Here is a 15696-nt window from a genome sequence, read left to right on the forward strand (position 1 = left end):
CATTTGCAACGCTAATAGCGATGTAAATAGCGACTCCGCTATTTCTCGTCACTATACCCTCATATCCTTGTAGTGTGATGGCATCGTATTTGGCCATTTCTAAGAACACCTAAAACAGTTTGGAGATTGGATGTAATTCCAATGATTTACAGGCAACTTGCTATGGCATATAGAAATGCATGTTGTGCATTGGAAATCATGACATGGATCCACATTCACATGCTACATTGTGTATACTCTCTTTCCACCAGACAGTGGAAATTCACATGTAAACAACATCGGTAAGATATTGAATACCAATGCAGGCTACGTGCAATTAAGAACAAATGTACAATGCCACCTTTGGATTTGAGTTGTTATATTCTTACACTGTATTACTACTCCTTGGATCTCTTTATATGCAAATGATACCCAAGATCTACAATCGCATACCTATAGTAAGATACAAACTTTAAAACATATATAGGGAAGAAGAAATCATAGTGCATATTGACAAGAGTGCCTTAGCTTTTAGTCTCTTGAATAGATCAAAGCCAGATATCTTAAGTATGCAATAGTCAGTGATTATCATTAGAGCCATGCCTGTCAAAGTGATCTCTACTATTTGGTTGGCCCTAATTGCTCCAATTTTCCTTCTCATAGTCCCGAAGATCCTCCAATTGGTGATTCACTACCTCTTTGTTCTAGCCATTTTTCATAGGACATTCTTGTTTGTAGGTATATCCCCTTGTTGGAATAGCTCCAAGATTTAGTAATTTCAAACTATCTTGGTTGTAGCTCTTTGGTTGTAGTTGCCCCATTCTAATGATAATGTTGGAGTCCACTAAGGAAGCAAGTTGACCTCTAATCATTTACCTTCATTGTAGCCACTCTCTAACTTTCTTTTGCAACTCTCTTCTTCTCTCCTTGATGTTCCATTGAGTCTCCATCACTACCAGGATATAGGGGAATAGTGACGGGTAGTTCCAATGCAAATTAGAAGTGTCGCTATTAAATACAATGTAAATAGCGATGGTACTCAGACAAAAAAAGAGAGCCGAAACCCGAGCGCGGCATTTTGCTACAAAGAGCAAAAGAGAGAGCAAAATAGATCATGTGTTTGGGAGGGAGAGGGAGAGAAAGGGAGAATAAGAGAGAATGAGAGCTTATCACCGCCACCACCACCATTCACAAAGAAGAGGAGAAAGTGCATGAAGAGTGAAGAGGAGCCACCGTCAAAAAGAGGAGACAAAGAGTCCATCCTCAGGCCTTTGCAGTGAGTGCATTGCTCCCTCTTGGTTTGTTCTTATTCTTTCTCCTTTTCTTTTGTTTGTTTTTGTTGAGAATGAGGTGCATTGAGGGAGAAAGAGAGTAAATGAGAGAGGGGGAGAAGAAGAAATAAAAAGGAAGAAAAAAAGAGAGAGAGAGGGAATAAACATGAAACATAATAAAGAAAAAGAGAAAGAGAGAGAGAGAGGGGGGAGAGAGGAGAATGAATGAGAAAACATGAGGGGATAGTGAGGGTTTGTTTTTGTTTTAAAAAAAATGAAGAGCGCAAAGAAAGGGGGAGAAAACCAAGACTTTAGTTGACGTTATTTTTTCGAGTTACAATAAAAAAATCCATTCTCAAACAATTTAAGAAATAAAAAGAGAATGAGAACAAAAACAAATTGTTTGTCATAACATAAACCAAATGGAAAACAATGAAGGTCGTGATGTTCGAGATCATGAGACATATCTTAATCAGTGTGTCCCTTGTCCTTGCTCTCAATGTAAGCTGGCAATTAGAGGAAAGCGTCGATTGTTTAGAGAACACATAGGATTCTTTGGCAAGTTTCAATTGGAGATCATTGATCAAGAGATCTTAGACTTTGAGAAAATGATAAGAAAAGTGTATGTCAATCATGTATTGTATTCGTAAAAAAATATAATATCATGTATAAAAACATTGGACATGGCCGTAAATTTTATTACTGGGAGGTGACGTCTCATCCCAAGGAGTAGCACCTTTTGCGACCAATTAGAAGAGTTCTTGGGCATGCGATAGATGGAGTGCCTGAGCCAACCCACCACTTGGAAGGTAGTACCTACTCTATACCATCAATACCAAAGGAGATAGGCATCCTTTGAGACTTTCCTATAATCTTTGAGCCTAAGATGGAGGCAATGATCGATGCATTGATGCCTATGGATGTCGAGACATGTGATCCACTTAGAGAGGAAGAATTCATACCATTATATGATGGGTGCCAAGTATCTCGCCTGAAGATGCTGCTTGCACTCCTAAGTGTGTAAGCAAAATATGGGTGGAGCGATGCGAGTGTGACCGAGTTGTTCATGTAACTTCTACGTACCCTTCGTTGATTTCTTTTCTGCACCATTATAAAAAACAATTGTGCCTTTTCAATGTATTTTAAGATTTCTTTTTAGGTTGCTAAAGTGTCATATATAATCACTTGCAAATACCATGTCTGAGTTTAGGGATGATGCTCGACATGCTTTATAAAATCTTGGTATGGACTATAATAACATCCATGCATATGTCAACGATTGCGTGCTATTTCGAGGATAATACGAGACTATGGAGACATGTCCAACGTGTGGTGTTCACATGTATCAATAGGGCTTGCAAGGGAAAACCATCTCTCAGAATGTTCTTAGACACTTTCCACTTATCCCCCATATACATCACATGTTTCATACGTTAGGCTTGATGAGCTTGACAGTGTGGCATGCGCAGAATAGATCCACAGATGGAGTCCAATGAATATTAGAAAATTCACGCACGTGGAGCCACATTGACTCTACTTCTTAAAGCTTTGCACGAGAGCTAAGGAATCTTTGGCTTCATCTTGCTATGGATGGCGTGAACCCATTCGGTCTCTGATCAAACTCTTATAGTGTTTGACTTATAGTCCTTGTTAACTACAATATCCCACCATGGATTTCTATGAAGAAAGGACACATGATTCTTAGCTTGCTTATTCTTGTCTGCTACAAACTCAAGAATATGGACGTCTATCTCCATTCATTAGTCGATGAACTTAAGATTTTGTGGGGGGAGGGGGTCACCATGGAAGATATAAGCAAGTGCAATGGTCGACGGTTTGTTAATATACAAGCCATTCTCATGTGGCCCATGCATGACATTCCAAGATTCGAGGAGTGCTCACATAAGTAGGCTTTCGTTCTTGTTTTGGTAATATCTATTATAGCTCATTCAAGTTTGTATTCACAGGATAGAGGTGTTGGGACAACAGGTTTGGTTACCTCAAGTTATCATGCATGTCCATTGTGTGGGCCACAGTTAGACTCCAAAAGCCCACAAACCATGAAGAAGATGGTATATCAAGGACACGCCGCTTTCTTGCCGGAGGGTCATGAATGGAGGGAAGGCTTTCTTGGACGACCTCTAACATGAATGAATACCCAAAACTGGTACGAGTAGAAAATGGTCCACACGGAGTTGCATCCAAATGGAATGTGACAGTTCTAAGTTTTCTACGAGTTTCCATATTGGACCCACTTTCAGATCAACCACTTGTTGGATCCCATGAATATTTTCAAGAATTTAGGTAGCTTACTATGGGACCACATCATAGGAAAGAGAGCCATTGTAGGGGCACGAATGGATTTGAAGGAGATAGCCAAGATGGAGGCGCTTTTTGAGTGCTGATGGTTGCTTGCAACTACCTCATGCTCCTTGGGATTTGTCCACTAAAGAAGAGTGTTTTGTGAAGAAAATTATCAGGTCTATCCGCACTCAATGGGTATGATGCGTTCTTAGATCCGTGTTTTCTAAAGATGACCAATTATTAGGGTTAAAATCCCATGATTGGCATAAGATATGTCAAGTTTGTACTATGAATGGATTGTAAGTGGTCTGCGTATTTTGCTATTTGGAGTGTAGTCGTTGTTCATAATGCTTCTTCATTTGTGGCAGTTTGTACTATCGATTGCGATCGCAGGATGCCTTATTCTAGAAATATGTAGGGAGATTTATAGGTTGTCAAATTTAGTGCAATGGATTTCATAGAAGGAGATCAAGATGTCCTCTATTGAATCCGCAAGGTGGGGAGCAGTGGAGTCGGTCTGTCTCTTTGAGAAGTACCTGCCCACCAGTATGCTCAGGATACAAACCCATCTCTTGGTGTATCTTGTAGACAAAGTCGAGATTGCTAGACCTGTCCATACACAATGGATGTTCTTTTTGGAGTGCTTCATGAAAACCTTGAAAGGCTTTGTGCGACAACGAGCTCGGACAAAAGATAGTATGGCTAAAGGTTCATTGGTGTCTGAGGCGTAAGTGCATATTTCACAGTGGCTACCAACGATGGATTTAGAGAAGAGTATGCTATGGTTGCTGAAGGACAATGATAGAATGAAAAGAGATGTGGTGGTTGGAAATGGGGTAGAGAAAAGGATGGATGCGGCAATGGAGGAGAAAGTGAATCATTTTTGTATGTTGCATCATTCCTCCATGGAGATGTGGCTCACTAGATACAAACAAGCCAAGAAAGATTGGGAGGAAGCTCGATCCAAATTTCGGTACTACGTACTATCGACCAATTAGATATTCCGAGGGCAAGGAGGAGATGCCATGGTTTATGTCAATTTGATGATCACATGGAGCTTTGATCATAGCCTCTCCCAAGGGGATGGAGGTCTCAACTAAGGAGTGGAAATTCTCGAGAGGATGTAGTCCAAAGATGACTACATGTTTTATAAGCTATCGTATCTAGATTTTATATGTGACAACTAATCAACCAATTCAATGTACAGTACAAAATATACAATGTGGTGTGGTCATGCGAATGGCATTCTTGAGTGGAGCGAATTGACAAAATGCACTCCACAACGGATTGTGGTATCATGACAAAGTTCGAGCAAGAGAGCCGATGGCGAGCCATGGATCCAAAAACTATTATAGATGAGATGGAGTATTTTGGAAACTTGCAAAGTATTATCGCCGTGGATTATTGTAGCTTCTCTATGATCCTATTCTATGTGTAGTGGTTCAAAGTGGTACTGGAAGGAGCTATAGCAACTGTTAGACAAGGTCCATTTGGGTTTCTCAAAATAGATTTCGAAAAAAGATTGATGGATTTGTGTAAAGCATTTGTATTGCTGGCCCATTGTGAATAGATGCATGAACTCATGTTCTTTAAAATTTTATTACGACATGGTATATGCCACAAATGTTAAATCTCTCTTGTATGGGATTTTGAATAGGTAACTTTCCATCCAAACCCCCGGCAACCTTGATGGTGGTATGTTATACCTTCAGCTCTTAAAAGTGCAAGAGTATATGATGAAAGCAATGTTTTCAACATAGATGAGGATATTATGCAGATAAAGGGGTCGATATTGCAAGGGTGGAGGCCACCCAAAGCTTGGAGCATATAGAGGAGACAAAATCAGATAACAATGATGGAAAGACAAGGGGCCAAGAATTCTTTGAGAATGACATGGACTCATCCTTTTGTGGTGACCTTTTTATCAACTTTCCAATGTATACAGAGTTATGTTAGGAGATTCACATGAGACCATAGGCTACATCATACTTGGAACATCCACCTACTCAATTCGTTGATGAATCGCTTATAAGGGTACTCTAGAAAATGCATTTTAAGTAAGATCATTTTTTAAGAATTACATTATTGTGCTTTGCTTGAATCTTTATATTGATTATGCTAACATCATTTTTTTCTATGCAAATGACCTTTATGGATATTTGGACGGCACAATGAGTCGAGGGATGAGCGATGAGGAGCTATAGGAGATCTTCACAGGTATGTCTCCAAATCAAATGGCTCGATTTAGAGCTATTTTCTTAATGTGGTTAAGTTTACAAGGCTTTTTTAGCATTCTTTATAAAACCAACGGGATCGCGCACAAAAGAAGAGAACAGGGTAAAAACTGAGTTTTTTTTTTCCTCATCCAAAATCGAATTTCAGAGCTTCAAGATTCATTTTGGGGGTTTTGCACACTCTAGACGTGATGGTGATGTGAAAACATTGAGATTCAGAGCACAGAGTTTAATGCAGCAACTGCAGTATGTTACATGATACCTCTTGACTCTTAAAACTATTTATTTCAATTGATATTTGTACTTTCTTTGTAATTATATGTAAGCTATGAATGCAAATATCCATGTAAAACTATAATATATAATTAAGGATGGCAAACCATGGCTTTTGCCATGGGGGAGATTAGGCCCAATTCTGCATTATTCTCTTGTCTTTCTCAATCTATTGAGTTATTCAAATCCTCTTATGTATTATAATGCTGTTTGTAATTAATAGTTTAGATATTTGATTTGTTAGATTTTTCCACTAAGTTCTATTATGTGTATCATAAAGTTGTATATGGTTGAGATTTAAGTTGCTAGATTTTCTACGGCTTTCACTTCATAACAGTTATGTCACCTGTAGGATTGGTCACACCTGTGAAGATGTCTACTCCAATCACTCCAGCTTTTGCTTAGCCGTCTGTAGGTGGCACCACTATGGGTGCTACTCCAAGAGATACCACCCTCGTGGGTACACCAGATGTACAAGGGTCTCCTGGATATGCCAAGGAGCATGGTCATAGGTGGGAGAGGACACATCGTAGATATACCCAAAAGGGATATGGATACCTTATAGATGATAGGATAGAAGTTGTCATCATGAATGATGAGGAGAGGAGGGTGATGGCTCGTATGAGAGAGTTGTGCCAACACCTTTTTTGACATAACTTCTTGGATCATTAGAAGAATATACCGAAGGGGAGCTAGGACTACATAGTAGCATCCTTGCATGAGGATTTTCTAGTACCCACTGTAGCAGATAGGTTTTCCACAGGCTCGATGATGGAGTCCATGCGTGCGTACATGTCATACAGACAATTAGACACATGCAAGATACTAAAGAGTGGGGCCTCAAGGCTTGAGTGTCTAGACGGAGATGACTGGCACCAACTCAAGAAGGAGGCTACAGATTCTCCAAGACATTGGAGACAACAACGTGAGGCAGTGAGGGCACAATTGGAGGTAGGAGTGGTCCATCATCTTGGGAGTGGCGACCACCACAGGACTTATCTAGAGGACTTTGTAAGTTTTTCTTTTGTTCTTCTCACTTGTTTTTTTGCAATATTGCTTGTACTGACAATCGTGTTTCTAACAGTTGTATTTTGTTTTCTTTGTAGCACTCCATTACAAACCACAATCCCACTGGTCTCTAGAGACTCAATATGCAAAGAGACATGATCTCACTATATTGATCGATAGATTATATGCCCGCTGTGGCCCAGTTAGTCACTCATCTTTCATATCCGTAGTTACTAATTTTATTTAAAATGCATTATTGTATGGTGGACTGATGTGTAGTTGTTTTTTTTTTGCAGAGTCCATTTGATGTTCCTTTGTGCCAAGACAAGATTTTGGATGGTGAGGATCTATAGCTCGCGCTTGGACCCGTGGAGCGCACATCCTCTTGTTTTTTGGTCATGTGATTTATGTAAGCATTTTCTATGCACTATGTTATTATCATCTTTGTATCTTGCCATGATTCCATGAGCGCTTTCATTAAGCGATCTTGTATTTATGTTATGCATCAGTCTTGTGGATTCAAGTACACTTTGCCTTGATTTTGATGACCATTGTACACTTTACTATAACCCTTTCATATGGCCCAAATGTAGCACATAGTGCATGCCCTGCCACAAATTTGTTTTCTCTATAATCGTCACTATTAGCATCACAAATTTATCTACATGCATCACTATTATCATTGCGATTTTCATCGCAAACCATTGCTATTTTCCTTGCTATTGGTGTCATTATTTGTGTTGCAAATGCGATGTAAATAACAATGCCGATAGAGATGGTTCTATGGCATCGCTAATAGCGACGTGTTTAGATGATAGGGGGTAATTTCTTTGGTGAGCAGTTTCATCTCTTTGCATATCGATATGAGGCCTGTATCTTGTAGTACATTTTCATAGCCATCCCCACAAGCCTAGAAATCTAAATTTCAAGCTGTCCACACTTGCATTTTCCCCCCTCATGCAAATCTCATTAGTTAGGTGCCTTCTCTCTCAAAGAAGTGCTGAGCCTCCACATTATCTACCTCAAAAGAGTAGGCCTCCTCTTGTATTCGCACATTAGGGATCCATCATCATTTATTCTAGAGCAGTAGCCTTTCCAGTGAGATTTACAATCCGCTCCTTTCTGAATAGGCTACCGTAGAACTTCCAAATGCTCATATAGAAGGGCATGATGTCCCTCTATCTTGTAAGTTCAATCTCTTTTTCATGGGCAAGAGGTATAGCAATAAAAGGATTCTTGTTACATTCCTTAGGATTTGTTATCTCCTCAATTGGGTGTGCGTCAGCGGCAATAGGCCAGGACTTTTGGCATGTTCTAGTGTTGAAGCCAAGTACATAGAGGCTCAAGCCTTGCTATGAAAACCATTTGACTTATAAGTATCACTTTCACTCCCAACTATAGCCTCCGAAGATTCCCATCCCTTGCTAAGATGACTCAGCTACTTTAGATCCATCCATAGAAATTGAAGACAACTTCATTTGTGAAAAGTGCTTACTTCTTCCTTGTAGGATTTTCCATGGCATCTTTATACTGGTCTTAGACATTCCAAGTTCATCTTTGGTTCCTTTGTAGCATGGATAACTACATCACTAGCAACAAGCAATGTAGCCCAATGTCTTCCAAGCTTCAATTCTGCAACCTTCAAAAGTTTTTTTCTCTTTTAATCTATTTAAGAAAATCAACAAGACCTACTCTAGTGTAAATTGCAGCCCATTCTTTTTTAAGTTGTCATTTTTCTCTCACACGTGTATGGTATCATGGTTTAGAAGCCGGAACCATATTGAATATTGATTCATTTTATGGAGCTTTTCGAAGGGAGTTTGCCCCTGAAAGGGGTGGGCAATATTGGTTGCGTGTACTCAACGTGACCCGCCAAGAACCACATGAGGATATTCGTGCTTATGCGAAGAAAATAAAAGAGGTTTTCCGTAAGTTGGACACCTCTATTCCTATCCCCGCAGCTGCCCAATTGCAATATTTCCTACATGGTTTGAACTTCAACATCCAATTGCAGTTGAGTAGTGTCCCCTTGGGGGATATAGATACTGCCATTACACGAGCACAAGAGGTGGAATCCCAACTACAAGCAGCCTATGCTTCTCGAGGCAATTCGAATATGGGTTTAGTATTGGGAAACAATATTGTGATGGCCAATGGTAGTAGTGGCCAAGGGATAGCGATGGCTAACCCTAATGGGAGAGGGAATATGATGCAGAATGTCCCTTTATTACCAGCTCCCCCTAGCTTGTCGATGCCTACGGGCAGTCAAATGGCTCCAAATGGTGGAGGCCAGGTGATCAATTCTAATACCATGCCTGTGGCTCAACAACCAGTGCCTAATCGAATTGTTAGGCCGATGGAACGACATGGTAATGACCAAGGCTATGAGTCGAGCGCTTCCAATGTTCTTGGCGAGGTTAAGGACATGATGAAGCATTATACCAACATGATTACGGAGGAGTATCGACAAATAGCCGTTGATGTCAACTTCCTTAAAAAACAATAAAATTTGATAGGAAGTAGATACCCAAATGAGGATGCACCTTCGAGGTTTAGTTGCAAATGGTGTGGTGGGAAACACTATCCAAGAAATTGCCCAAATGTTAAGTGCGACATCTGTGGAAAATCTGGCCATTTAGCAGCTACTTGCTGGAGTAAGATCAGTTCCCTCCAGCGAGGTAGTCGGCAACCAGGGCCTGTTAATCATCGTGTGCAAGGAAATGATTCCTAGCGAGAAGACGGGCCTAAACAAATACTTCAGCGACCAAAGACTACAGTGGAGGAGCTACCCAGTGGTAGCGGGGTTAGTTTGATTGAGGCTGTACGCGTTAATGATGCTGAAACCTCTAATCTGCGAGCTGTTCTTACAAGAGGTCAAAAGGGTAGAGAAGCCGACAAGGATAAGCCTGTCGATGGAAACCCTAAACAAGGCGACAAAGGAATGTAAGTTTTGGATCGTGCCATCGAAGGGGGACCTTTGAAGCCCGTGGAAAGTAAAGTCGATAAGGAATCACCAAAGAAGAAGGTGAAAGTTACAAAAGAGGCAATAAAGCCGGTTCAGCGACCTAAAGAGCGGATGTTTTGGCGTGAAAAGCGAACTCTATCGAACTATCATGAATTCGATTTGGCGAGCTCTCTTTGCGAATTCAAGCCGGATGTGAATCTTTTATAGCTTATTAAGCTTTCCCCAGGAGTACGCAAGGAATTTAGAAAGATCCTACGTACCGGGTATATCGTAGAACCTTTGGGTATTGCGCGAGTTGGTGATGACTGGTTCGAGCATGCTGAGAAGCATTGCCCAAGGGTTGCAGCCTATGTTGATGGGATATTAGTAGATTATGCTATTGTCGACACGGGATTATCTGTTAACATTATGAGTTCTGAACTGATGGAAAGGTTGGGTCTTGCGATCCAAAAAGATACCTCCACAATTCTCAGAATGGCAGATGATAGTTTGAGGAAGCTAGAAGGCTGCATTACTAAGGTCCATGTCACTATTACAAATGTAGAATGCCTGTTGGACTTTAGGGTGATTCATTTTGCAGGCCGTCCAAGTTACCAAGTATTATTCGGACGACCTTGGATCTTGCAAGCGGACTGCCAAGTAGATATACCCGCCGGTCGACTAATATTCGGCAAAGGTGCCCAGTGTGTGGTGGTTGATGCTTATCCTGAGTCCCCGCAGAGTGAGAGAGCTCCTCTATCTTCTACAGAATTGGAGACATTAGAAGATTTATCTGCCAGTGAGATATCATTGAGTGATGAGTCCAAAGAGGGATCCACCACAGAAGACATCTATCGGATCACTTTGAACAAGCCGATAGAGGGCCAAGATCGTATAAGAGATGCAGATGTTATCGAGCTAGACCTTGGTATGCCTGATGATTCACGGCCAATCAAATTAGGTTCTATGCTCAGCACAATAGAAAGGGATGACTATGTGGCCTTGATTCGGGAATTCCGTGATATCTTTGCCTGGAGTTATGATGAGTTGAGAGGCATTCCTCCTAGTCTTGCTATTCATACAATTCCGTTGAAAGAGGGCAGTCGTCCTGTACAACAGAAAGTAAGGCGTATGCCTTTCAAATTGAGGGACGGGCTGTTTGAAGAGTTACAGAAGCTTCGGAAAGCAGGTTTGATTTTTCCTGTGCAATACACGGAATGGTGTTGGCCAGTTGTGATCAGGAAGAAGAAAAATAATCAAATTCGATTATGTGTAGACTTTAGGGAGCTGAATAAGTAGACAGTTAAGGACTACTACCCGTTGCCATTTATTGACCATATTTTGGATCAATTAGCGGGTAGGGAGATATATTCGTTTATGGATTGCTTTGCAGGATATAGCCAGATGGCAATTGCAGAAGAGGACAAGTTGAAAACAACTTTTATTACTGTATTTGGTACTTTTGCGTACCATGTGATGGCCTTTGGTTTATGCAATGCGCCTGGTTTGTGGCAACGAACAGCACATAAGACATTCGGTGGCATATCCCGTGAAGAGTTGAAGGTGTTTATTGATGACTTAGGGGCCGCCACCGTGAGAGAAAGGAAGTTGATCATTTTAAGAAAATGCTTTGAGCACTGTAGACAATTTTGCATCATCCTAAACCCACAGAAGTGTGTTTTTGGAGTACCTTATGGGCTATTGCTGGGTCATGTGGTCAGTTCGGTAGGAATTGCGACAGACCCCGAGAAGGTCAAAGTTATAGTTGCCATGGGTCCACCACGCACTCCGAAAGAAGTTCATAGCTTTCTGTCTTCGGTTTGTTATTACCGTAGATTCATAAACGCCTTGGCCGAAAGAACGTTGCCGCTTACAAATTTATTGTCCTTTAGCTATTTGTTTGTATGGGGTGATCCTTGTAAGGTAGCATTCGAGGATGTGAAACAGGAGCTAGCAAGAGCTCCTATTTTAAAAGCACCTAAAAGAGGTGAGGTGTTCTATATATTCTGAGCAGCCACCATATATAGTATCAGCTGTTGTTTAGCCCAAATTTGGGAAGAGAAGTGGTATCATCCGATAGCCTTTGCTAGTCGAAATTGGGCATTTCAGAGATCAATTATACTTACATGGAGAAGTTGTGTCTAGCGATGGTCTTTGGGACCAAGAAATTCAGGCATTATATTCTCTATGAGAAAGTCGTGCTTTATACGAAGGCGGAGGGGCTTCCACTATTGATGAATAAGCTACAGCCGCCTGCTCATCTAGCGAAGTGGTTAATCACTTTGCAGGAGTTTGATTATGAAATCAGGAGTAAGCCACCAAGGTTGCAAGGCATCGTGGAATGTCTTGTGGACTTTGGGGAGCCGAAAGAATCTGTGGCTGAAGGTAGTGACATGGAGTTGTTATTTAAAATAGATACGGCATCTATTCCCTCCTGGTACGCTGCAATAACACATTATTTATCAACGGGAGAGGCGGGATCCGAATTATCTAAAGTTGAGAGAAGGAAAATTAAGCAGCAAGCATTAAAGTTTGCCTTGATCGTAGGTATATTATATCGGCAAGGGGTTGATGACATCTATCGCCGATGTGTGATGCCTGATGAGATGCCATTCATTTTGGAAGAGTGCCATGATTTCGCTTGCAGCTGCCATTTTGTTGGACAGCTTACAGCACAAAAGGCTTTAAGAGCAGGTTATTGGTGGCCCGCCATCTTCCAGGATGCGTTTGCGTATGTTAAGAGGTGCGATATTTGTCAACGACATGATAGTCGAGAGAATAGGAAACGACCACTCACCCCTATTATGGCGATACTTCCATTTGAGAAGTGGGGAATAGACTTTGTGGATCCTATTACTCGGTCATCGACTGCGCAAAAGAGGTATATCATTGTAGCAATTGACTACTTCACAAAGTGGTCAGAAGTACGTGCAACAAGGAAATGTCATCCGAGACCCCCGACGACGCATTGTCATGAAGTTAATTACTTATCTCGGGGTGAATTTTACCAATAATATGGCAGAATACAAAGCCCTGATTATGGGTTTGAATATTGCAAAGAAGGGTGGTATCCGTCAGTTATTGGTGAAAGGGGACTCTCAGTTGGTTTTAAATCAACTCAATGGGACGTACATGGTATGAAACCCCATCCTTTGCATGTACCATCATACTGCCATAGCCTTGCTAGACGAATTTGATAGAGTGTCTTTTCAGCTGATTCCACGAGATTGGAATCAGTTTGCCGATTCATTGGCTAATTTTTGCGTATGAAGAAGACCTCTTCTTTAATTGTGGCCCTTGTCCCGATATATCTATTGACGATGAGACAGGACCTGGTCGTTTGTGGGGTATGCTTTCTGAACATGCCCTCTTTGGCAGACGATGGTTGATCTGGGTGATGCAGAGGGTAGGCGAGACTCATCTGCCTTTATTATCTTGGACCCACAAACTAATTAGACGACATGTGATGCGAACACCTCTTGCGATATACGCAGGAGGGATGGGTCATAATTTAATGCACCTAGTTTAGGGCTACGAGCCTCTGTTCCCCGGGGAATGGTATGCTTTGATGTCTATCATAGTTGTTTCCAGGAGGATGTTATGCGAAGTCATGTTTGATTTCATTAGGCCAAGAGGGCCATTTCCCTGTCTAGTGCGGGTGCGTTTAATTGGGTTTTTGTTTTAACTGTTGTGCTGGACAGGTTTTGTGATTCGTGGAATTTGGTGGAGCCTTTGCTGTGATGGAAGCTTCTTGTGGCCAATCCAGGTGATACCTCTCCTTTACGATGTCGAAGAATTCGTGCAATAGCTGCAGAACACGGGGTTCAAGGTACAGCAAGAAATGAGGCTAACAAGAAGAACTCAAATATTGAATCCCAAAGTTCACTTTATAACAAGAGAAGAGTCAAAATAAATGTCAAAGTATGACAATCTGTCCTTAGCTTTACAATAATCATAAGAGTTTGGTTTTCAAGGCACCAAATAAATCAATTAGATTTTGAATTTAGTCATATCCAGCTTGTTAAAATTCCAGGACCAACAGATAAGTCTTCTGACAAGTTCGATCATTGGCTTCAGACATATATACAGCTCAGGTTAGCTGCTGAGACCTATTGCATCATTTCTGTCTTATGGAGTGCACTCCTTAGAGCTTGCTTCACTTAACAAGTGAAACAGAGCTTTTATGTTTCTGTTCTTTGTTCAGTTTTACTGCATTCAGCCCAAAGGGTGCCAGTTGATAAATCCTTTAGATCATTCACTTCATAAAAAAACTTGTAAAGTTCTTAATTAGCATAGCACCACTCCAGATTCAGCCCTCTGCATATTCAGCAATGCTCCATGAAGATCTGTAGTGTTCTACAATAGCATAAACCCACTCCAGGTCATGGCAACTCCATGTCAAGACTATTTACCAGTTTTTCAGCAAAGGCATCTACAGTTCCAAATGATCCTAGACTAGTATAATCTGAACCCAGGCCTATAATTATAACATTCATATTCGCAGATGTGTCTTCAGCATGCTTGCAACTCACACTTTGTGAAAAAAAAATGCTGCCAGAAAGCCAATATAGGCCTTGTTCAGGTCCCTGTCTACCTTAGACTTCGTAAAATGCATATGTGTAGTAGCATCAATGGACACAATGTCAAATGCTCTCAAATTCGGATAAAACCCTGTGAACCGAAATGTATTTGAGTACCCTTCATTCTCTCAGAAACCCCTCACATTTCTGATTATTATGGTCTCTATGTCCAACATTTCTTCACTAATCAAAATACCAACAAAGGCCTCTGGTCATGTACTGAACAGTACTTCCTCCTATGTGGCGGAAGATTTAATCTTATGGATGTGCAATTTCTTGTTTGCAAAGTTTGCAAAGCCTACAGCATCTGATGTTTCCATACTTTCAGTAAAGACCCCGACATGACCGACATTGATCTTGACATCAAGGGAGCCCAATCAGGAGATGGTCTAGCAATCGTATGCCTCTCAAAAGATACCACTTCCTCTCCATCTGTCAGATCAAGCACCTGCGCAAAGTAGGAAAGGAGACACACAATGCGCTGATGTGCAAGTTCAGAATCATAATTGTAGAGGGGAAAAAAGCTGATGTTCCCTTAAGACCTTTCTTCCCATTCCAAGTGCCGCGCTGCCGCCCCTTCTTGTCTTGCGAGCCTCTCTACACAGCTCCTCCCAATCTGTATCAGCGTGTCCTTTGAGTTGCTGTTTTTACTTCGCTTACTGGCAAAGAGTTCTTCATCCACGTAGATCTGACCCTTCTATGGAACCGACAAGTCGGGCTCACTCCATACAAGAGAACAAGTGACATGGATCCTATCAGGTGCAAACCTTGGTGAAGAAGAGTTGGAATAATAGCAGGCCTGAAGACGAGGTAAAACAGATGGTTATCCATTGTTGATACTCATCCTTGTCGAGGCCAAGTCAGAAACTTCAATCGGTCCTTTTCAGCAAGATCCGAGGCGGAGCTCCAAAGTCCCTGCAGACTGACGGCTTGAATCCATCATAGTTTTCCCTTTTACTGACAATCGGACAAAGCTCCTGCCATGATGAAGAATGCGATCTCTGTAAAGGTCTTCTTACAAGAGGCGGCCATGTCCTCAACGGTGATCGAAATAGCCCAGAACCTGTCACAAAATGCAGTCCACACCTTGTCGACAGAGATCA

General features: G+C 41.3%; 1 pseudogene; it reads right to left on the minus strand.

Moving 5' to 3' along the window:
• Nucleotides 1-14541: 14541 nt before the first annotated feature.
• LOC148042114 (poly(ADP-ribose) glycohydrolase 1-like) lies at nucleotides 14542-15424 on the minus strand (annotated as a pseudogene).
• Between the last annotated feature and the right edge of the window lie 272 nt (nucleotides 15425-15696).

The sequence above is a fragment of the Lygodium microphyllum genome, chromosome 1 (genome assembly GCF_053477565.2).
Source record: "Lygodium microphyllum isolate KBCC chromosome 1, Lygodium_microphyllum_v1.1.10, whole genome shotgun sequence".
Classification (NCBI taxonomy): Eukaryota; Viridiplantae; Streptophyta; class Polypodiopsida; order Schizaeales; family Lygodiaceae; genus Lygodium; species Lygodium microphyllum.